A 19,481-nucleotide genomic window follows, 5' to 3' on the forward strand; every position below is an offset into this window, starting at 1 on the left:
GAAGCAAGGGGTCATGAAGTCAGGGGTCCGAGGATCAAGAAGTAAGGGGTCACGAAGTCAGGGGTCTGAGGATCAAGAAGCAAGGGGTCACGAAGTCAGGGGTCCGAGGATCAAGAAGCAAGGGGTCACGAAGTCAGGGGTCCGAGGATCAAGAAGCAAGGTGTCATGAAATTAGGGGTCCGAGAGTCAAGAAGCAAGGGGTCATGAAGTCAGGGGTCCGAGGATCAAGAAGTAAGGGGTCACGAAGTCAGGGGTCTGAGGATCAAGAAGCAAGGGGTCACGAAGTCAGGGGTCCGAGGATCAAGAAGCAAGGAGTCACAAAGTCAGAGGTCCGAGGATCAAGAAGCAAGGGGTCACGAAGTCAGGGGTCCGAGGATCAAGAAGCAAGGGGTCACGAAGTCAGGGGTCCGAGGATCAAGAAGCAAGGGGTCACGAAGTCAGGGGTCCGAGGATCAAGAAGCAAGGTGTCATGAAATCAGGGGTCCGAGGGTCAAGAAGCAAGGGGTCACGAAGTCAGGGGTCCGAGGATCAAGAAGCAAGGTGTCATGAAATCAGGGGTCCGAGGGTCAAGAAGCAAGGGGTCATGAAGTCAGGGGTCCGAGGATCAAGAAGCAAGGGGTCACGAAGTCAGGAGTCCGAGGATCAAGAAGCAAGGGGTCACGAAGTCAGGGGTCCGAGGATCAAGAAGCAAGGGGTCATGAAGTCAGAGGTCCGAGGATCAAGAAGCAAGGGGTCACGAAGTCAGGGGTCTGAGGATCAAGAAGCAAGGAGCCAAATGCAGCAAGGCAGGGAACGTGTTGCTGTGGCAAAGAGCTTTTAAAAACAACGCCTAAAACAGCAACTTTGCATGAATTTTACTATCTAACGAGACTGTTGATCTGTAAAATGAAAGCAATAAACCGTGAACTGCAGTCACACAACCAACCAATCAGTAGCTGAACTGGGTTCCACACAGTCAGAAAAACAAAACAAAAAGAGCCGCAACAAAACGCAAAATAAATAGCAAAAACTGACAGACCTCAGTGTAACATTCAAAACAGAAGGGTGGCACTCAAATTGGAAGTGTAACACTCAAAACGGAACACGTTTGGCTTCTGAAAAAAGTTCGCAAACCAGAACACACACTTCCGGGTTTTCAGTGTTTGGGTTCCAAGTTGTTTGAGTACCAAGTTGTTTGAGTACCAAGGCGTTTGAGAACCAAGGCACCACTGTATAACGCAACTTCCTGCTATGACTTTGAACATCCCAGGAAGGAGTTAGATGGTTTTAGCCCCCGAGCAAGCTTCGCTAGGCTAGAACAGCCCCCAAGGATGCAAAATCAGACATCAGAGCACCCAATATATCTGAGGCGCAGTTTCACGAAGCAGGCATCTTGCAAGCCTTTCGTTCTCAGCAAAGGGCTGTCTCAAAGGATTCTCCTGCCGAAAGAGAGATGATGGGCTCCTTAATCTTTCAACATAGTAATTTAGCTGTTCACTGACAGCGGAACATGGTGAGAATAAACTACCATTGGGGGCGGGCGGGTGGGCAGAGACTGTCTGCGGCGTCAACAGAGAAAGAAATCTGTATTATTAATTTCAAGTGTGCTGCACGACATTGTCGGGCGCACTAATAGATTTCTATTTATTTTATGAGTTGGAGCAAGAATAATTTGGTTGTAATTGGATGTCAAATAATTATATACGAACAAATCTGGGGCGAAGGGGGGGGGGAAGCTGCTTACGTCTTCTAATTCTGGACTTTGTCTTTATCGCAGGGCATCTGTGAAGAAGCCACTAATCAGAGTGCCGGCGTGGTGAGCATCCCAGCCTTATATCTCCTTTTTTAGACACTCCACACTTAATTAGACAAATATGTGCTTTCCCTTTTGTGCCCGACAAAAAGCTGAGAAAGCGAAAGAGAGGGGGAGAAAAGGGGAAGTATTACGCCTTGCCTACAAGCAATTCAGCGAGCAAGCTTTTGAGTCGCACTGCATTCTTCATCAAACTCTCCAGAAGATCACGTGACCCGTGGACAAGGATAGTGGAAGTTTTCATTCAAACCATTTGGAGGGCACCAGATTGGGGAAGCTTGTTTAGACCTTGCCCCAGGATCCTGATGGAATCACAAGATCTGGTGCAGAAGGCTCAGCTATGGAAACTACAAAAGGCTGCTTTGCATATAACATTTGGATGGGGTCTTTTTTTACTGTAGTAATGTACTGTTGTAAAATGCAAATGCAACAGGTACTTGTTGGCAAGCATGTGTGTCAAACAGGTGACACTTAGAATTTAGAATCACAGTAATTTTTTAGAGTTGGAAGGGACCCCCGGCAATCATCTAGTCCAACCCCCTGCAATGTAGGAATTTGAAGGTGTCCCATAAGGAGAATCAAACCTGCAAACTTGGTGTTATCAGCACCCCGCTCTCAATGTTAGCATATTGACGTTCCGTTCCACCTAAACAGATGTGTGGAGCTGTTGTATGTCACATGTCTGTTTACATTCCAGCACAGCTTGCTGGGAACTTCCGTTTGTGTATAGCTTTTGCCTTATGCTTCTTGCTTGGACACGAAGGGGAGAAGACATGTTTTTCCTTTGTCCTGATCTATACTGAATAAACTGCTTGTAAATATGCTTTACATATACCTCTGTCTGCCCTTCTGTCGCGAAGCGTTTGTTATCTCTGCTGGTTTGCATGTTCAGCTTCTGAAAGGCTTCTGAAGCTCTGAGTCGCAGTTTTGATGCAGAACCGAGGACTGGAGTTCGACCGGCTGCTGGCCGGTGGGCTGGAGCCAGCTGGGGGCCTGCCAATTGTCCCTGTTCTCTTGGACGCATGGCAACAATCAGCACCCCGCTCTCACCAACTGAGTTGTCCACCTTGAGAGGGAGAGCTGAGTTTGTGCCTCCGTAATATGTGACTCGCTGTGGGTTAAACCACAGAGCCTAGGACTTGCTGATCAGAAGGTCGGCGGTTCGAATCCCAGTGACGGGGTGAGCTCCCGTTGCTCGGTCCCTGCTCCTGCCAACCTAGCAGTTCGAAAGCACGTCAAAGTGCAAGTAGATAAATAGGTACCACTCCGGTGGGAAGGTAAACGGTGTTTCCGTGCACTGATCTGGTTCGCCAGAAGCGGCTTAGTCATGCTGGCCACATGACCCGGAAGCTGTACGCCTGCTCCCTTGGCCAATAAAGCGAGATGAGTGCCGCAACCTCAGAGTCGGTCACGACTGGACCTAATGGTCAGGGGTCCCTTTACCTTTAATATGTGACTTTGCCCCTGCCCTGAACTTCAGACTTCTTGATACACACTCACTTCAAAAGCCAAGAAGCTCGCACGGAAACCTTGCAAGGATGCCAGCAGCCCCCGAAACACCCTTTGAGGAAGGTAAGCTTGAAACCGATACAGGATGCCCTGTGAATTTTAATCGGGTGGCACCGGGGCGATCCGTTTGCGAAATGAGACACACAAACATAAATAGCTAATACGTCTTGGATTCGGGATCTGCCTGATCTTCAGAATTTTGAGAAGCGTGGGATGAACGGAAGGTTAATTGGGAAGACATGCAAACACCCCGCAAGCAAATCAGGCTGAATGCTCATTGCCAGATAAGCGCCTCGCAAACAACAGATAAGCGCCTCGCAAACAAATCAGAAGGAGACCGAGGAAGCTTTTGCAAGCAAATCAGGATGCAGATTTAATAAATGGTCCGTCTGGAAGAGCCCTAAGATGTCAGGGCGGAAGATATTGTTGTCCACCTAGCCCGTGAACAGAAGGAGTCTCGAATGCCCCTCCATCGCAAAACAACGCATTCCAAAAGCTGAAATTTTAAAATTCCTTTTGCAAATGACTTGTAGCATTGTGAGGGTGTTTTCCCCCTGTCGTCTGTCTGTCTCTCATTCTAATTCTGGTCTAATCTCCATATAATCCTCCTTAATGCTTTCCCCTGGAAATCTTGCTTTCTCTCACCATATTGTAGCGGAGAAGATAACATAGCAAAGCCTGCAGGACTGAAGGAGGATTAGGTGCTAACTACGATATAAAATCAGAAAGAAAGAGAGGAAAGGAAAGTCACTGTAATCAGTCTGGGCGGTGGAGTTGGATTACCCGTACTTACAATGAATTAGCACTCAACTCTCTGAGGGGCGCCCCAAGGGATCAAAGAAGTGCTAGGTCTGGGCCTTGTGTTGTTGAAGAGAGAAAGAGTCTTCAAGTGAATGCAATTCTGGGCTGCATCAATAGGAGTATAGCATCTAGATCAAGGGAAGTCATAGTGCCACTGTATTCTGCTCTGGTCAGACCTCACCTGGAGTACTGTGTCCAGTTCTGGGCACCACAGTTCAAGAAGGACACGGACAAACTGGAACGTGTCCAGAGGAGGGCAACCAAAATGGTCAAAGGCCTGGAAACGATGCCTTATGAGGAACGGCTAAGGGAGCTGGGCATGTTTAGCCTGGAGAAGAGGAGGTTAAGGGGTGATATGATAGCCATGTTCAAATATATAAAAGGATGTCATATAGAGGAGGGAGAAAGGTTGTTTTCTGCTGCTCCAGAGAAGCGGACACGGAGCAATGGATCCAAACTACAAGAAAGAAGATTCCACCTAAACATTAGGAAGAACTTCCTGACAGTAAGAGCCTTCTTTATGGTCCAACTCTCACTTCCATACATCACTACTGCCCCTCTCAATTATCATATGCAAATGTTATGCAAACCAGTGTCCTTTTGTGTGTATGATGAATTTCCTCCGGGGGGGGGGGTGAAATGAAAATGGCCACACACATACTTTCACCACACCTGGTCTCTGCACCCCACCATCAGTGCTGCCCCTCCATCTCCCTCGCAATTTCCGAAAACTTCAGTGAGAGTTGATGAGGCCTCTTCTGTACCCATTGAAAGATGAGCCTTTCACCTTGAGGACATGGTGGTCTGTTCTCAAACGAGGATCATTTTCTCGGACAGGGCACAATATTGATCAGATGGCGCTTGAGCTTGGCAGCTACAAATCAGAGGTGTTCAGTGGCAGGGATTTATTCAATTAAATCGGAGAAGCCCATCTCGTTAAGGGAACATCCTGTATTAACAGCTCTGTGTCCCAGAGAAATGAATTTTCCTGTCTGAACATTCTGGGTCCAACCTCCTCCAAGTGATTAACACTTTGCAGAGCAATATTTCCTCTTCCAAAGAACATGAGCGAACCTATTTCGGTCCTTTTTATGGTGGTGGAAAGAACAGCATGTTCACCAGCTTCTTCCACCGGGTCCTAAAGCCCCGCTAACCTCGCCCAAAACTTCAGCCAAGATGCGGCTGAAGTTGTGCATCGTTACTCCACACAGAACAATCATTTGCCCCAAGTTATTTCAGTAAATAACTTAAAAACAAAAGAAAAGAGAATAGAATATCCAAACATTTCAATTTACATGTACAGACTATAGCAGTTTTGGAGAAACCACACAAAAATAAGATTAAAGTGAAAAATAAATTATGAGATTAAAAGAGGCTTTTTAATTTGTTATGCGACCATTTCTGTTTGAAGAATGGAAATGTAGATTAAGCAAATTGCTGAGATTTTTTTTGGTTTTTAAAAAACTGATGTCAGTTGGCAATGGCAGTGATCCAGAACAGAGAATGTAATACTGTAAATTTTCCTGAGAAAGTCGCTGAATGCAGAATCGCAGGGACATTGAAAGCTGCCTTATCCCAAGTCAGAGCAGTGGTCCATTTATCTGAGGATTGGCCAAACAGATAGGCAGCAAAACTCGCAGCCATACCTGGAGATGGGGACACCTGCTAGTAGTACATGTGAAAAGGATCTCGGGGTCTTGGTGCACCACAAGCTGAACATGAGTCCACCGTGTGATGCAGCAGCTAAAAAAGCTAATGCTATTCTAGGCTGCATCAACAGAAGTCCAGTCTTCGGCGATCCCTTGCAGCCAAGTAAGATTGCCTTCCATAGACACTGGTTTAACAATGAGTCCGTAAGTGACTGTGGAGGCCAATTCTGGACCCACACGTCCTTCCACAGTGGGGACATGGGTTTCCGGGCGGGAGCTGATCATGGTGTGGATTTGCCAGGTGTGCCTTCCTCCTAGCACATTTCTCCCTTGCGTCCTGCGTTCGAGTGTCTTCAAAGTCCTTTGCTCAAGGCTGTTCTCCAACTGGAGCGCTCGCAGGCCAGTGTTTCCCAGTTGTTGGTGTTTATACTACATTTTTTAAGATTTGCCTTGAGAGAGTCTTTAAACCTCTTTTGTTGACCACCAGCATTACGCTTTCATATACTGGACAGTATAGTGTCCAGATCAAGGGAAGTAAGAGTACCATTCTATTCTGCTTTGGTCAGAACACATCTCCAATACTGTGTCCAATTCTGGGTACCACAATTTAAGAAGGATGTTGACAAGCAGGAAGGTGCGCAGAGAAGGGCAACCAAGATGCTCAAAGGTCTGAAAACTAAGGGAAGTTTTTAATATTTAATGCTGTATTGTTTTTAACGCTCGATTGGATGCCACCCAGAGTGGCTGGGGAAACTCAGCCAGATGGGCGGGGTATAAATAAATTATTATTATTATTATTATTATTATTATTATTATTAGCCTCATGAGGAGCGCTTGAAGGAGCTGGGTATGTTTAGCCTGGAAAAGAGGAGACTGAGAGGAGATATGAGAGCCATCTTCAACTATCTTAAGGGCTGCCCCATGGAAGAGGGAGCATGTTTGTTTTCTCCTGCTCTGGAGGGTAGGACTCGAACCCATGGCTTCAAGTTGCAAGAAAGGAGATCCCGACTAAACATCAGGAAGAACTTTCTGACAGTTCAAAAGTGGAGCAGATTCCTCGTGAATCTTTCTTGGGGGGGGGGGGTTAAGCAGAGGTTGGATGGTTATCAGCCGTGGATGCCGGAACTGAGATTCCTGCATTGCAGGGGTTGGACTAGATGACCCCTGGGGATCCCTTACGACTCTACAATTCTATGAGATGCCAGGGATCAAACCTGGGAACTTTTGCATGCAAAGGAGATGCTCTCCCACTAAGCTGAAGGAGAAGCTGCAGAAAAGTTGGCTCCATCCTTGTCTCCGTCCCATTTTCTCACCCAGCCAGACTTCACTGCCAGAACTATTTTGAGCTAGAAACTCTGTGAGTGAAGAGAAGGCTGTTCCTCTGCCTCTGGGGCTTCAGAGGCAATTCCAGGGCTGAGAACCCACACCCAGAACCAGGCCAGTGGACAGAAAAACCATTTTGCAACCGGCAGAGCAGAAGAGAATCTCCAGCCCTCTCGCCAGTGCCGATCTTCTTGCAAGACAGCTGCCTGGGTTGATAACCCGGCCTTGCCTCGGATTTCAAAAGAGAGGAAAGCGAGCACCGCTAGCTGGCAGCATTTGATGCTCCTTCGGCACGTCTCGCCTGCCTTCCTGAGCGCGCATCGCCTCCAGCTAAGAAGGCAGACGGGCGGCAGAGCCTGCCTGAGGAATGAAGTCAGGCAGGTGTGCTTGTGACCGGACTGCTGATGTGGCGGCAGTTTGCAGCTCGAGACAAAAGCAGGTTCTGCAATGGCTGGAGTGCTGTTAACCTCCTCTGCAGGAAGCAAGGGGTGCGTGCAAACCGACCCCACACAAATAGAATCATAGAATCATAGAATCATAGAGTTGGAAGAGACCACAAGGGTCATCGAGTCCAACCCCCTGCCAAGCAGGAAACACCATCAGAGCACTCCTGACATATGGTTGTCAAGCCTCTGCTTAAAGACCTCCAAAGAAGGAGACTCCACCACACTCCTTGGCAGCAAATTCCACTGTCGAACAGCTCTTACTGTCAGGAAGTTCTTCCTAATGTTTAGGTGGAATCTTCTTTCTTGTAGTTTGTATCCATTGCTCCGTGTCCGCTTCTCTGGAGCAGCAGAAAACAACCTTTCTCCCTCCTCTATGTGACATCCTTTTATATATTTGAACAGAGGGTCCCAAGTGCGCATGGCATGGGGGGGAGTGAAAAGAAGGCCTGAGCAGGCAGATGGAGAGGTCTGGGGGGGGCACATTTGCCCCTCCTGAGGCTGAGGTTCCCCATCGCTGCGCTACACCACGCCGGAGTTCAACGAAGCCTCCCCAGAAAGGCAGACTATAAAATCACAGAATTGCAGAGTTGGAAGAGACCCAGGGGATCATCTAGTTCAGCCCTCTACAGTGCCATCATTTTGGGTGTTGCATGGAAATGCACCCCCAAATTCTCCATTCCAGGCCAGGGAGACCAAATTGTTACAGGGGGTGGGGGCCGACACGGCTTCCTCCTTGCTGTCGCTACCTGTTTACCTGTTCTCTCACGGATTGGGCCTTCAGAGGGTGGACAAACCACCTTGGCTGTGAGTCCTGGAAGACCACCTCCCTGCCTTGCAGGCCTTTCCCCACCTGGCCTGGGAGGACAGGGCCCGGACTGACTCCAGCTACAAAAGCAGAGGCTGGAGGAGAGGCTGGAGACCATCTTGGCTGCCTCTTGGTACAAAGCCTGAGCTTCCATAGCCACTATTTGCCATGAACCACCATTGGTAGGTCACTGCAGATGGTGACAGCAGTCACGAAATTAAAAGACGCCTGATTCTTGGAAGAAAAGCAATGACAAATCTAGACAGCATTCTGAAAAGCAGAGACATCACCTTGCCAGCAAAGGTCCGTATAGTGAAAGCTATGGTTTTCCCAGTAGTGATGTATGGAAGTGAGAGCTGGACCATCAAGAAGGCTGATCGCCGAAGAATGGATGCTTTTGAATTCTGGTGCTGGAGGAGACTCTTGAGAGTCCCATGGACTGCAAGAAGATTAAATGTATACATTCTGAAGGAAATCAGCCCTGAGTGCTCACTGGAATGACAGATCCTGAAGCTGAGGCTCCAGTACTTTGGCCACCTCATGAGAAGAGAAGACTCCCTGGAAAAGACCCTGATGTTGGGAAAGATGGAGGGCGCAAGGAGAAGGGGACGGCAGAGGACGAGATGGTGGGACAGTGTTCTCGAAGCTACCAGCATGAGTTTGACCAAACTGCGGGAGGCAGTGGAAGACAGAAGTGCCTGGCGTGCTCTGGTCCAGGGGGTCACGAAGAGTCGGACACGACTAAATGACTAAACAACAACAACAGTATTTTTTCTTGAGAAATGTTTAAGATAAAAAAAATTGGTTAGAGTTGCTGTGTCAAATGTGCACTCTGTAGTTGGGCTTCTTTGTAATGTTTTATTTTGAAATCTTTAAGATAGTATTTTGCTTTCCTGTTAATTATGTCACTCTCAACATATACTTTGGGTTTGTTTTTTTTACTTTCTTCTGCTTTATTGGATATCTTAATGTGATGCAAGTCACTTTTAGACTTTTTCTTTAAAATATAAAGCGGTGTTGAAATGAAATGAATGAATGAGATTCCTGCAATGCAGTTGGTTGGTGAGCCTTGGGGGGGGGGGTCTCTTCCAGTTCTATAATTTTATGATTCTATGATGGTGATGGTGATAAACCAACGGGCACCAGCAATAGTGGCAAGGAGGAGAGGGGGAACCCAGAGATTGCATCCCATTGAAGGCATCCCAAGCCCCACATATAAAAACAAAACAAAACACCCAACCCAAAACTTGGAAGCTACTTGCAGAGATTTGCTAAAATGCCTTATCATTTGAAAGCCAAGCCGCTTTGGGACACAGCTTCCCAGCCTCCCGTCTGTAGAAGGGGAAGCATTTTAGCACCCTCCTGTAGCACTGGACGCCGGTCAATCGATAGGCAGCTATTTTCAGGGAAAGCAAATGGATTTTAGACCCTCTAACTTCTTCTGGAGCAGTGCCAAGGAATAAGGCCGCAAGATCAGAGGGAGGCACATTTTACAAAGCGAGGAAGGGCTTGCTCGTGGAAGATGAGTAGACGATCTTACCAGCAACATGAAGAACTTTGTTTGTGAGGGAGGGAGGGGAGAATTCAGGGGGGGTGTCCCTGAAAAATGGCCTTTTGGAGGAGGGAAATGGAAACAAGTCCATCTTTCCACAAGGGCAGACATTGATGCTGAAATCCAGCATCATCTAGGATCTATGAGTGCAGCTTTCTCCTGATTGAAGTGCAGAGTGTTTGAGGACCGGGACATTCGCAGGAAACCAAAATTCTTGTTTACAAAGCTATGGTACTACCAACCTTACTGTATGCTTGTGAAACGTGGATAAGTCTATGGGTTGGTCGAGTTGTGTTGTGAGAGAGTGAAAGAAACTGATAGGAGTCAGATAGACAGTTGGGGCAATCAGTTAGCAGTTCAGGAAAGGATAAGCCAGTATAGAAACTAAGATTAAGAAACTAACAAGAAAAATTATCTGAAACCATAAACTTGTTAAGGCTTAGAAAATAAACTTGCTTATTTGATTTAATGTTAACAACTGTCTGGACTCTGTGTGTACCAGAGGGAAACGGGTTGGTGGCAGCGGGAAAGCAATCACAGTGGTGGCACAGGGATCAATAGACCGTCAAACGTCCGGGGGCCCTGTGTGATCGCCACAGTCCTCTTGTGGCCCCTGTTAGATTTTCATCCCAGCCAAACCGACAATTTCCCCTTCCCTCAAATAAGCCGAACTGCCAACATTCTCTACCCGCTTTATTGCTGGGATGCTCAGCTCAGCCAGTCGGTGCCTGAGGCGTCAGGCTGCCACAAACAATACAGATTCTGCAACTTTTCCATTTTTCTTCTCAATGCCTGGCTGCATTCCAGAGATTCACCCTTCCTTCCATCACTCAGACATTTAAAACTGCACATTAAACCTGCAGTGCAAAGCATACAATCCACCCCTCACCTCAGAAAGGAAGCACAAGGCACCAGAACTACTTTATCGGGGGGGGAGTTTATGGGGGCGAGGGGGAAAACCACAAACTTTCTCCTGTTCAAATGCAACGTTGTTTTTTAATCTACCGGCAAGGTTAAAAATCCGAGGCCTCAGGGCTGCCTTCATCGCCCACGGTGGTAATAAGCTGGCAGCAAACTAAGGGGAGGAAAAAAACAGTTTTGTGAAGAATTCTCTGGCGTGTGCATATTTTATACTGGAATAAATTTCCATAAAGAGAAGGTCCTGATGGAAGACCACAATCTCCACAGTTGACAAGGCTTTAGTGCTCAGAGTGAGTTAGGAAGCATCACCTGAGACACAGACAGACAGACAGGACAGACAGACTGCTAAATTATTCCTAACCAGGTCACAAGAGGGGGGGGGAATTATTTAGGGTTTGGGGGGCAGATCAGGCATGGAATGATTCTCCCCATCCAACAGCAAAGGGAGGGGGGTCTGTGTGAGTCGTAGCAGCGCTTTGAAAAAAAAGGTTTTTTACAATTCCTGAATTTCAGCACCTGAATTTCAGAGAGCTGTCAGTGGCCTCAGCAGGAATTACTTCAAGACAGTGACACTCTCCCCAGGGTGATGCTTTTAACACTCAACCTCTTAAACACACGCACGCACGCAAGCGTACACACACGCACACACACACATTTCAGAGTAGCAACTTAATGCAATTTGATGCCACCGTTAGTCCAAAACGTTTTAGGACGTGAAGTAGCAAATGGCACACAAACACAAGCGGGGAGAAAAATACACACATGCTGAGGTGTGTGTGTGTGTGAAATATAAAGGTAAAGGTACCCCTGCCCGTACGGGCCAGTCTTGACAGACTCTAGGGTTGTGCGCCCATCTCACTCAAAGAGGCCGGGGGCCAGCGCTGTCCGAAGACACTTCCGGGTCACGTGGCCAGCGTGACATCGCTGCTCTGGCGAGCCAGAGCCGCACACGGAAACGCCGTTTACCTTCCTGCTAGTAAGCGGTCCCTATTTATCTACTTGCACCCGGGAGTGCTTTCGAACTGCTAGGTTGGCAGGCGCTGGGACCGAACAGCGGGAGCGCACCCCACTGCGGGGATTCGAACTGCTGACCTTTCGATCGGCAAGCCCTAGGCGCTGAGGCTTTAACCCACAGCGCCACCCGCGTCCCTGTGTGAAATATATACATATTGAAAAACCCCTTCTCCAACACTTCAAAGGACTGATAATTTGGGGCAGCGGAAACCTGTTGACCTCCAATTGGACTCCAACTCCCATCATCCGCAGCCAACTTGCCCAATAGTCAGAGATGATAGGAGTTGGAGTCCAATTGGAGGGCAACAGGTTTCCCCATCCTAGTGCTACGGGAAGCTTGCAAGCAGGACAGTGTGGTATAGTGGTCACAGTGTCGGACCTGGGAGGCGACGGTTCTAAGCGGGAGCTGGAAGTGCAAATGACCATCCAGCTTTGAAAAGCTGGCATGGCTGGATCAAGGTCATCAGCTTTGTTGAATTAACTAAACTAAATAGCTCTAACCGGACCTTGAATAAGTATGCAATTAATTGTTTTGAATCTCATTGCGTTGCTTTCTTTCTTGGTGGGTCGTGCAAACCGCTGTTCTGAATGGTGCTTTTTATAGGGTAGGGTAAGGGGACAAGTTTATGGAACCGAGGGGACAGTAGCCCGCCTTAGACTACAATGCTTGCCAGCACCCAAATCCAGAGGTGGTGTCGGAAGCTGAAGCAACAGGGTTTAGTGTGCAGGAAGAGTCTGTGGCAGAGAGCAGTCTAGACTCAGAGGCAGAAGCAGAGGATGGAGAGGGGAGAGCCAAGAGGCAAAGATGAGTCAGGTTATGAATAATCCAGGGAGTCTCCATCTCCTGCTGCAACCAGCTCCTTTGCCCCCTGATCTCCCAGGACCAGAAGAGGGAGGAAGAGGGAGGAGCAAAGAGAGACCGTCTCAGATTGCTTAGGGAGGAGCCTTAGAGAGCAGTGGGAAGGCAGGAACTTTCAGTCCTAGTTGCTTTGCTCACTAGGCCCGAGATGTTACTTTCTTTGAATACAGAGTTAACTTCGTGGACACCTTTTGAGTTATCGCAGACCTGCGCCTGACGCTCCTGACAGCAGATTCGTGAACAACGTGCCAATTTTACTAGCGCTGAGCATCACTTAACTGCTTCAAACCAAAACATGCCCCCCTGTGCTGGTCCTGGGGGCTATCGAGAGGCGAGGTCCGAGTCCAGTCCGAGGTCGATGGTGCAGTATGGAGGCTGTCTTTCAAAGCTGTAGCTGGGTCCAAGGCAGAAAGTCGGGTGAGGTCAGGAACTCTGGCAGAAGAGCAGGACAGGGTTCAGGCAGGAACAGGCTACCAACAATGTTGTTCCCGCAACCTGGGACTGGGGCTGGCTGGCTTTTATCTGCCCCGAGGCGTAGGGCGGCCCTACGCAAGTGACTCGCCTCTCCTGGCCTGGAGACGAGCACTCCTCCTGCGGGAACTTAGTTCCCTCCGCCTCTCTGCCCTGAGCCTCTGCAGCTCAGGAGAGGCTGGAGGGTTACCGGACCCAGAGGCAACCTCAGCTTCCTCTGACGGGGCTGAGAGTGGAGCACCTGCAGGCAATGGGTCCTCCATCACCTCAGGAGCCAGAGCAGACTCAGCTGGTGCCTGCACCTGCGGATCCAGCACAGGTGAGGACCTTTCAGGCTCAGGCCCCAGCCCCGGCTCAGCTGGTTCTGGAGGTGGGGACTCCTGTGCAGGCTGGGATCCCTCAGGTTCAGCCTCTGAGTCTGAACCAGGCCATCACACACCCTTTATAAGCGTCCTAACATGCAAACATGGGAACATTTTAAAACCAGCACAGCTACAATGTGTAATTATGGGTAGCAGGGTGGGGAGGGAGGTGGAGATCTGTACCCGGGCACAGAGTTAAAAGCTGTTCTGGGAAGAGCGTTGCTTGACTTGCCTGCAATTAAAATCTATGCTTTAGGTTTTGAATTAACATAACATTTGGGATTTAGCAGGCCAGGGCTGGGGGGGGGGGGGGAGAGAGAGAAATCTTCCCTTTTAATGAAAGCTGCGGTTCTTGGAGAACTCTCCAGAGCTGAAGTAATTATTTATGTTCTTTTTACCTCTTTGGAAGAAGAGCTTAAAGAGCAACGTTCTGATCTAACACACCCACCCCCTGGAAGCATATGGGCACCAAATATCCGACAAAAATGCTGCTGCACGAGACTCTGTACCCACCCATAGATATAGCATAGAATCATAGAGCTGTAGAGCCAGAAGGGACACCCCAAAGGTCATCTAGACCAACCCCCTGCAAGGCAGGAATCTCAACTAGATCATAGATGAGAGATGGCTGCCCAACCTCTGCTTAAAAGCCTCCAAGGAAGGAGAGCCCATCACCTCCCAAGGAAGATCGTTCCACTGGCAGACAGCTCTTCCTGGCTGGATCTAGACACATCAAAATTGTCTTTCAAAAAAAGCACATTGTAAACCTCAAATTGGGAAACTACATTGGCAAAAGACGGAACTCCACAGCGCCATCTGGTGTCACAGTGTTATAACGCGTATAAAACGCTTTTTCTTTACTAATGTGTTGTTGTCTTCCACTGCACTCCTGTCTTCCACTGCCTCCCGCGGTTTGGTCAAACTCATGCTGGTAGCTTCGAGAACACTGTCCCACCATCTCGTCCTCTGCCATCCCCTTCTCCTTGTGCCCTCCATCTTTCCCAACATCAGGGTCTTTTCCAGGGAGTCGTCCCTTCTCATGAGGTGGCCAAAGTATTGGAGCCTCAGCTTCAGGATCTGTCCTTCCAATGAGCACTCAGGGCTGATTTCCTTAAGAATGGAGAGGTTTGATCTTCTTGCAGTCCATGGGACTCTCAAGAGTCTCCTCCAGCACCAGAATTCAAAAGCATCCATTCTTCGGCGATCAGCCTTCTTTATGGTCCAGCTCTCACTTCCATACATCACTACTGGGAAAACCATAGCTTTTACTATATGGACCTTTGTTGGCAAGGTGATGTCTCTGCTTTTTAAGATGTTGTCTAGGTTTGTCATTGCTTTTCTCCCAATTACTAATGAAGCTGAGTCCAAAGTCAGAAAGTTCTTCCTGGTGTTTAGGAAGAATCTCCTTTCTTGTCACTTGAAGCCACTGGTTTGGGTCCTACGCTCCAGAGCAGGAGAAAACAAGCTTACTCCCTCTTCCATGTAACAGCCCTTGAGATATCTGACATCTAACCGCACACTGAAAGCACATTGAAAGCACATGGCTTCCCCCCAAAGAATTCTGCAGAACTGTCAGTGTCACAGGTCCCACATAATGTATTTGTGTGGCCACATCTGAACTTTGGTACTCCATGACTACAATGGACACTCAGGTTGCAAACGTGATCCGTGTGGGATGCACGTTCGCAGCCAGCAGCATCCGCAAACCACGTCTGCGCACGTGCGGGTTGCAATTCGCCACTTCTGCACATGCGCAACTGCTGAAATCCGGAAGTAACCCGTTGCAGTACTTCTGGGTTTTGGCGGTCTGCAAACCAAAAAAACGCAACCTGAAGCATCTGTAACCCGAGGTATGACTGTATTGAAGTCAGGCCTTCACTGTATTGTTTTTGGTGCCAATGAAAAACATTTTTGTTTAGGCAAGACTCTCCAGACATGTAGAATATAGGGGCGTGTGTTTCAATCTAGTTTTTATCTAGTCACTGGTTTAAATTGTTTTTTGTCACTTGCTTTGATTATTTTTTGTTCTTAACTGTTTTTTAGTTTGTTTTATCGTTTTTGTAAACTGCTTTGAGGGTTTTGTTTTTTTTTACAATCAAGTGGTATATAAAAGTTATAAAGTGAAGAGTTTGTTAAGCGTGCTGGGAATTGTAGTACTGTGAAGGCTAAACTACAGTTCCCAAGATTCCCTGTCGGTTAAAGTGGCACCAATGTGCTTTAAATGTCGGGTGCAATGTGATCACAGGGAGCTTTGCATGCTTAGTGCCTACTCAAAAGCGCCACCACCAACCTAGTGGCCATGGCGCCTGGTGGAAGTCAGTGGAAGGGGCGGTAGCGGAGAAAGAATGTCTGCAGCCAACCCCAAGCACAGCTTAGTCCTGCCGGTGTAGAGTGGTTGGTTGTCAGGAACAAAACACCCAGTGTCCATGAAGTTAATTCTTCATTCAAAGAAACAACACAGCTCATGCCTAGTGGTTACAGCAACCCTTCCCAGTAGGTCTTGCCTCAATGAGGCAGTTGTGGGGACTGAAGGTCCTCGCCTTCCCAGTGCTCTCTACGTCTCCTTTCCCAGGGTATTTCCCCCGCAGCCTGAGGCACCTTCATCTTGTCTCTCTTTGCTCCTTCCTCTTCATACCTCTTCTTGTCCTGAGAGACAAGGGCGGAGGGCAGTTGGTTGTAGCAGGAGGGGGAGACTCCAAGGCGTCTTCAGCAGCCTTACTCATCTCTGCCTCCTGGCCCCTCTCCTCTCCTGCCTCTGATTCTGGACTGCTCTCTGACACAGACTCCTCCTGCTCACTAAAGCCTGTTGCCTCTTCAGCTTCCAACACCTCCTCCCCATCTTCTCCCTCTGACCACATATCATCGTCCCAACACCAATCCCCGGGCTATGAGCCTTCTTCCCCTGGGGGGTTCCCCAGCTGCTCCCCCAGGGGTTCCCTTGAGGGTTCCCCAACTGGTGCCTCCCACCAGCACAAGACATTGAGAAGCCAGAAAACAGGAGCTGTCCATGGTAAACACAGACAGTTGTGGCCCTGAGAAAAGAGGAAGAGCCTGCCTGGTTAGCCCTATGAACAATAAAACCAGTGGGCTATATTCAACCTGCTAAGACTCCCCTGGACTCCAGGATGGTTGACATTCCTGATCAAGGTAAGGTTCATTTTGAAGAGGAAAGCTATTGATGTCCTGAATTCGAGTGTCTTCAAAGCCCATGACACCTTTGGTCAAGGCTGTTCTCCAACTGGAGCGCTCGCAGGCCAGTGATTCCCAGTTGTCGGTGTTCATACTGCATTTTTTAAAAGATTTGCCTTGAGAGAGTCTTTAAAACTCTTTTGTTGACCGCCAACATTACACTTTCCATTTTTAAGTTCGGAATAGAGTACAGTGGTACCTCGGGTTACATACGCTTCAGGTTACAGACTCCGCTAACCCGGAAATAGTACTTCAGGTTAAGAACTTTGCTTCAGGATGAGAACAGGAATCGTACGGCGGCAGCACAGTGGCAGCGGGAGGCCCCATTAGCTAAAGTGGTGCTTCAGGTTAAAAACAGTTTCAGGTTAAGAACGGACCTCCGGAACGAATTAAGTACTTGACCCGAGGTACCACTGTAGTTGCTCTGGAAGACGATCATCAGGCATCAGCACAACATGACCAGTCCAACGAAGTTGATGTTGAAGAATCATTGCTTCAACACTGGTGATCTTTGCTTCTTCCAGTACACTGGCGTTAGTCTGCCTGTCTTCCTGAGTGATGTGTAAAATTGTTCGGAGACACCGTTGATGGAATCTTTTGAGGAGTTGGAGATGGTGTTTATAAGTGGTCCACATTTCACAAGCATACAGTAAGTTTGGTAGGACCATAGATTTGCAAACAAGCATTTTGGTTTTCCTGCGAATGTTCCGGTCCTCAAACACTCTGCACCTCAATTGGGAGAAATCGGGAATTTGTGAGTAGCCACAACAGCTATGCTGTGACTCCAGGGTCAGTGGCAGTAAAGTTTCTGAATACCAGCTGCTAGAAACCGCAGGAGGTGATCTTGTGCTGAGATCCTGCTTGCGGCTTTCCCACCAGGGCATCAGGGAACGGGATGGTGGACTAGATGAGCAAATTGGCCTGATCCTGTTGCCGACCTCTGGCGCGTGCCCAAGCCACTGCTTCATCTTTGCAGTTGAAATAAGGACGCCTCGCTTGAGCAGAGGATGCTCAGCTTCTCAAAGGGTTCGTTTTCAAACCGGCTTGTTTTCTATTCTTGGCTTCGGTTAAGGAGGAGAATTTATGCTTAACATTAGCTCAGCGCTGGCAGACAAGTCAGAGGGGGGTTTTAACGTGCTTGGGGCGAGGTGGGAACGCTTGTTCTGATAGTATTACTCAAGCAATAAGAAGCAGCGCTACACTACAAATCCCCAGGCTACGTTGCAAAGTGACCTGTGGCCATGACACTAAATAAAAACTGCAGGGGAGCTGTGCAAAAGGTAAAGTCCTCATTGATTCTTCATGTGTGGAGAGAGAGAGGAGGGGGGGCTATTAGGAAACCTGCAGCTGTATTACAAGAGGGAGAGAAGAAAGAAAGCAACCTTTTGTTCCAGGAAAACCACATTTTATCATCACCATCAGTTATGTAATATACACTAGGGGCTGTTGCCCCTGCTCAGATTGCTTACCAACATCCCCTCCCCACACCAAACCCCTATCCTTGCCTTGCCAGCTTAGAATCATAGAATCATAGAGTTGGAAGAGACCACAAGGGCCATCGAGTCCAACCCCCTGCCAAGCAGGAAACACCATCAGAGCACTCCTGACATATGGTTGTCAAGCCTCTGCTTAAAGACCTCCAAAGAAGGAGACTCCACCACACTCCTTGGCAGCAAATTCCACTGTCAAACAGCTCTTACTGTCTGGAAGTTCTTCCTAATGTTTAGGTGGAATCTTCTTTCTTGTAGTTTGGCTCCATTGCTCCGTGTCCGCTTCTCTGGAGCAGCAGAAAACAACCTTTCTCCCTCCTCTATGTGACATCCTTTTATATATTTGAACATGGCTATCATATCACCCCTTAACCTCCTCTTCTCCAGGCTAAACATGCCCAGCTCCCTTAGCCGTTCCTCATAAGGCATCGTTTCCAGGCCTTTGACCATTTTGGTTGCCCTCCTCTGGACACGTTCCAGTTTGTCAGTGTCCTTCTTGAACTGTGGTGCCCAGAACTGGACACAGTACTCCAGGTGAGGTCTGACCAGAGCAGAATACAGTGGCACTATTACTTCCCTTGATCTAGATGCTATACTCCTATTGATGCAGCCCAGAATTGCATTGGCTTTTTTAGCTGCCGCGTCACGCTGTTGGCTCATGTCAAGTTTGTGGTCCTTACCCCTCACTCCCTTTACAACTCACCCAAACTCCCATTCCTTCACAGCTCCTTCTAGCCCTTCCATATCCTCGGAGCTCCTCAGATACCTGCTTTATTAAAGAACCTGATGTTGTTTAAGATTGCCATTCTAAAACCTGCCTTCTCTTTTGCTCCCCTTCCCTCCCTTGCCTTCATGCAAATGCAGAATCCCCCAATGGGGTTGCGTGATGACAGCCTTGCATTTTTATTTATATAGAAAGATATATACTCAATGCAGCAATGTGCGGATCTTATGCCTGGCCACATAACTGTTTGCCTCTTGGGCAGCAGCAAACCTTTTCTCATTTCGTAACTTCAGCAGACTTCTTAACTGAGCCTGAGATTTGATTGCTGACCTCTGATCCTTTGACCATGGACTGCATGCGGCACTCTGATTAATTTTACTGTCCCTTTGACCTGTTGCATAAATGTGTCGTTTCTACTGATTTTTGATGTTAGCCGCCTTAATGACAGAAAAGGCAAGTAAACCTTTTAGGGGGAAGTGTCGCTGTTTCTTTAATCTGCTTCCAATCTTCATTGGATTCGAAACTGTTTTTATATTTGAACTTATTTTTAATGGTTTCTTATCTAAAATCCTTT

The 19,481-nt window shown here is 48.1% G+C and overlaps 1 protein-coding gene across 3 annotated transcripts in view; it reads right to left on the reverse strand.

Moving 5' to 3' along the window:
• Positions 1-19,481, reverse strand: part of SLC35F4 (solute carrier family 35 member F4) — a 143,748-nt gene that overhangs the window by 50,038 nt on the left and 74,229 nt on the right. Inside the window, exon 1 of one of the 3 annotated variants that reach the window (XM_083438036.1) lies at positions 4,095-4,158. The exons of the other annotated variants lie outside the window; for them this stretch is intronic. The gene's annotated coding sequence lies outside the window, so the exon portion shown is untranslated. Of the gene's footprint in view, positions 1-4,094; positions 4,159-19,481 lie in introns of those variants that run through there. 3 annotated transcript variants of the gene reach the window in all.

This window comes from Podarcis tiliguerta (genome assembly GCF_965153285.1).
Source record: "Podarcis tiliguerta genome assembly, chromosome: 1".
Lineage (NCBI taxonomy): Eukaryota > Metazoa > Chordata > Lepidosauria > Squamata > Lacertidae > Podarcis > Podarcis tiliguerta.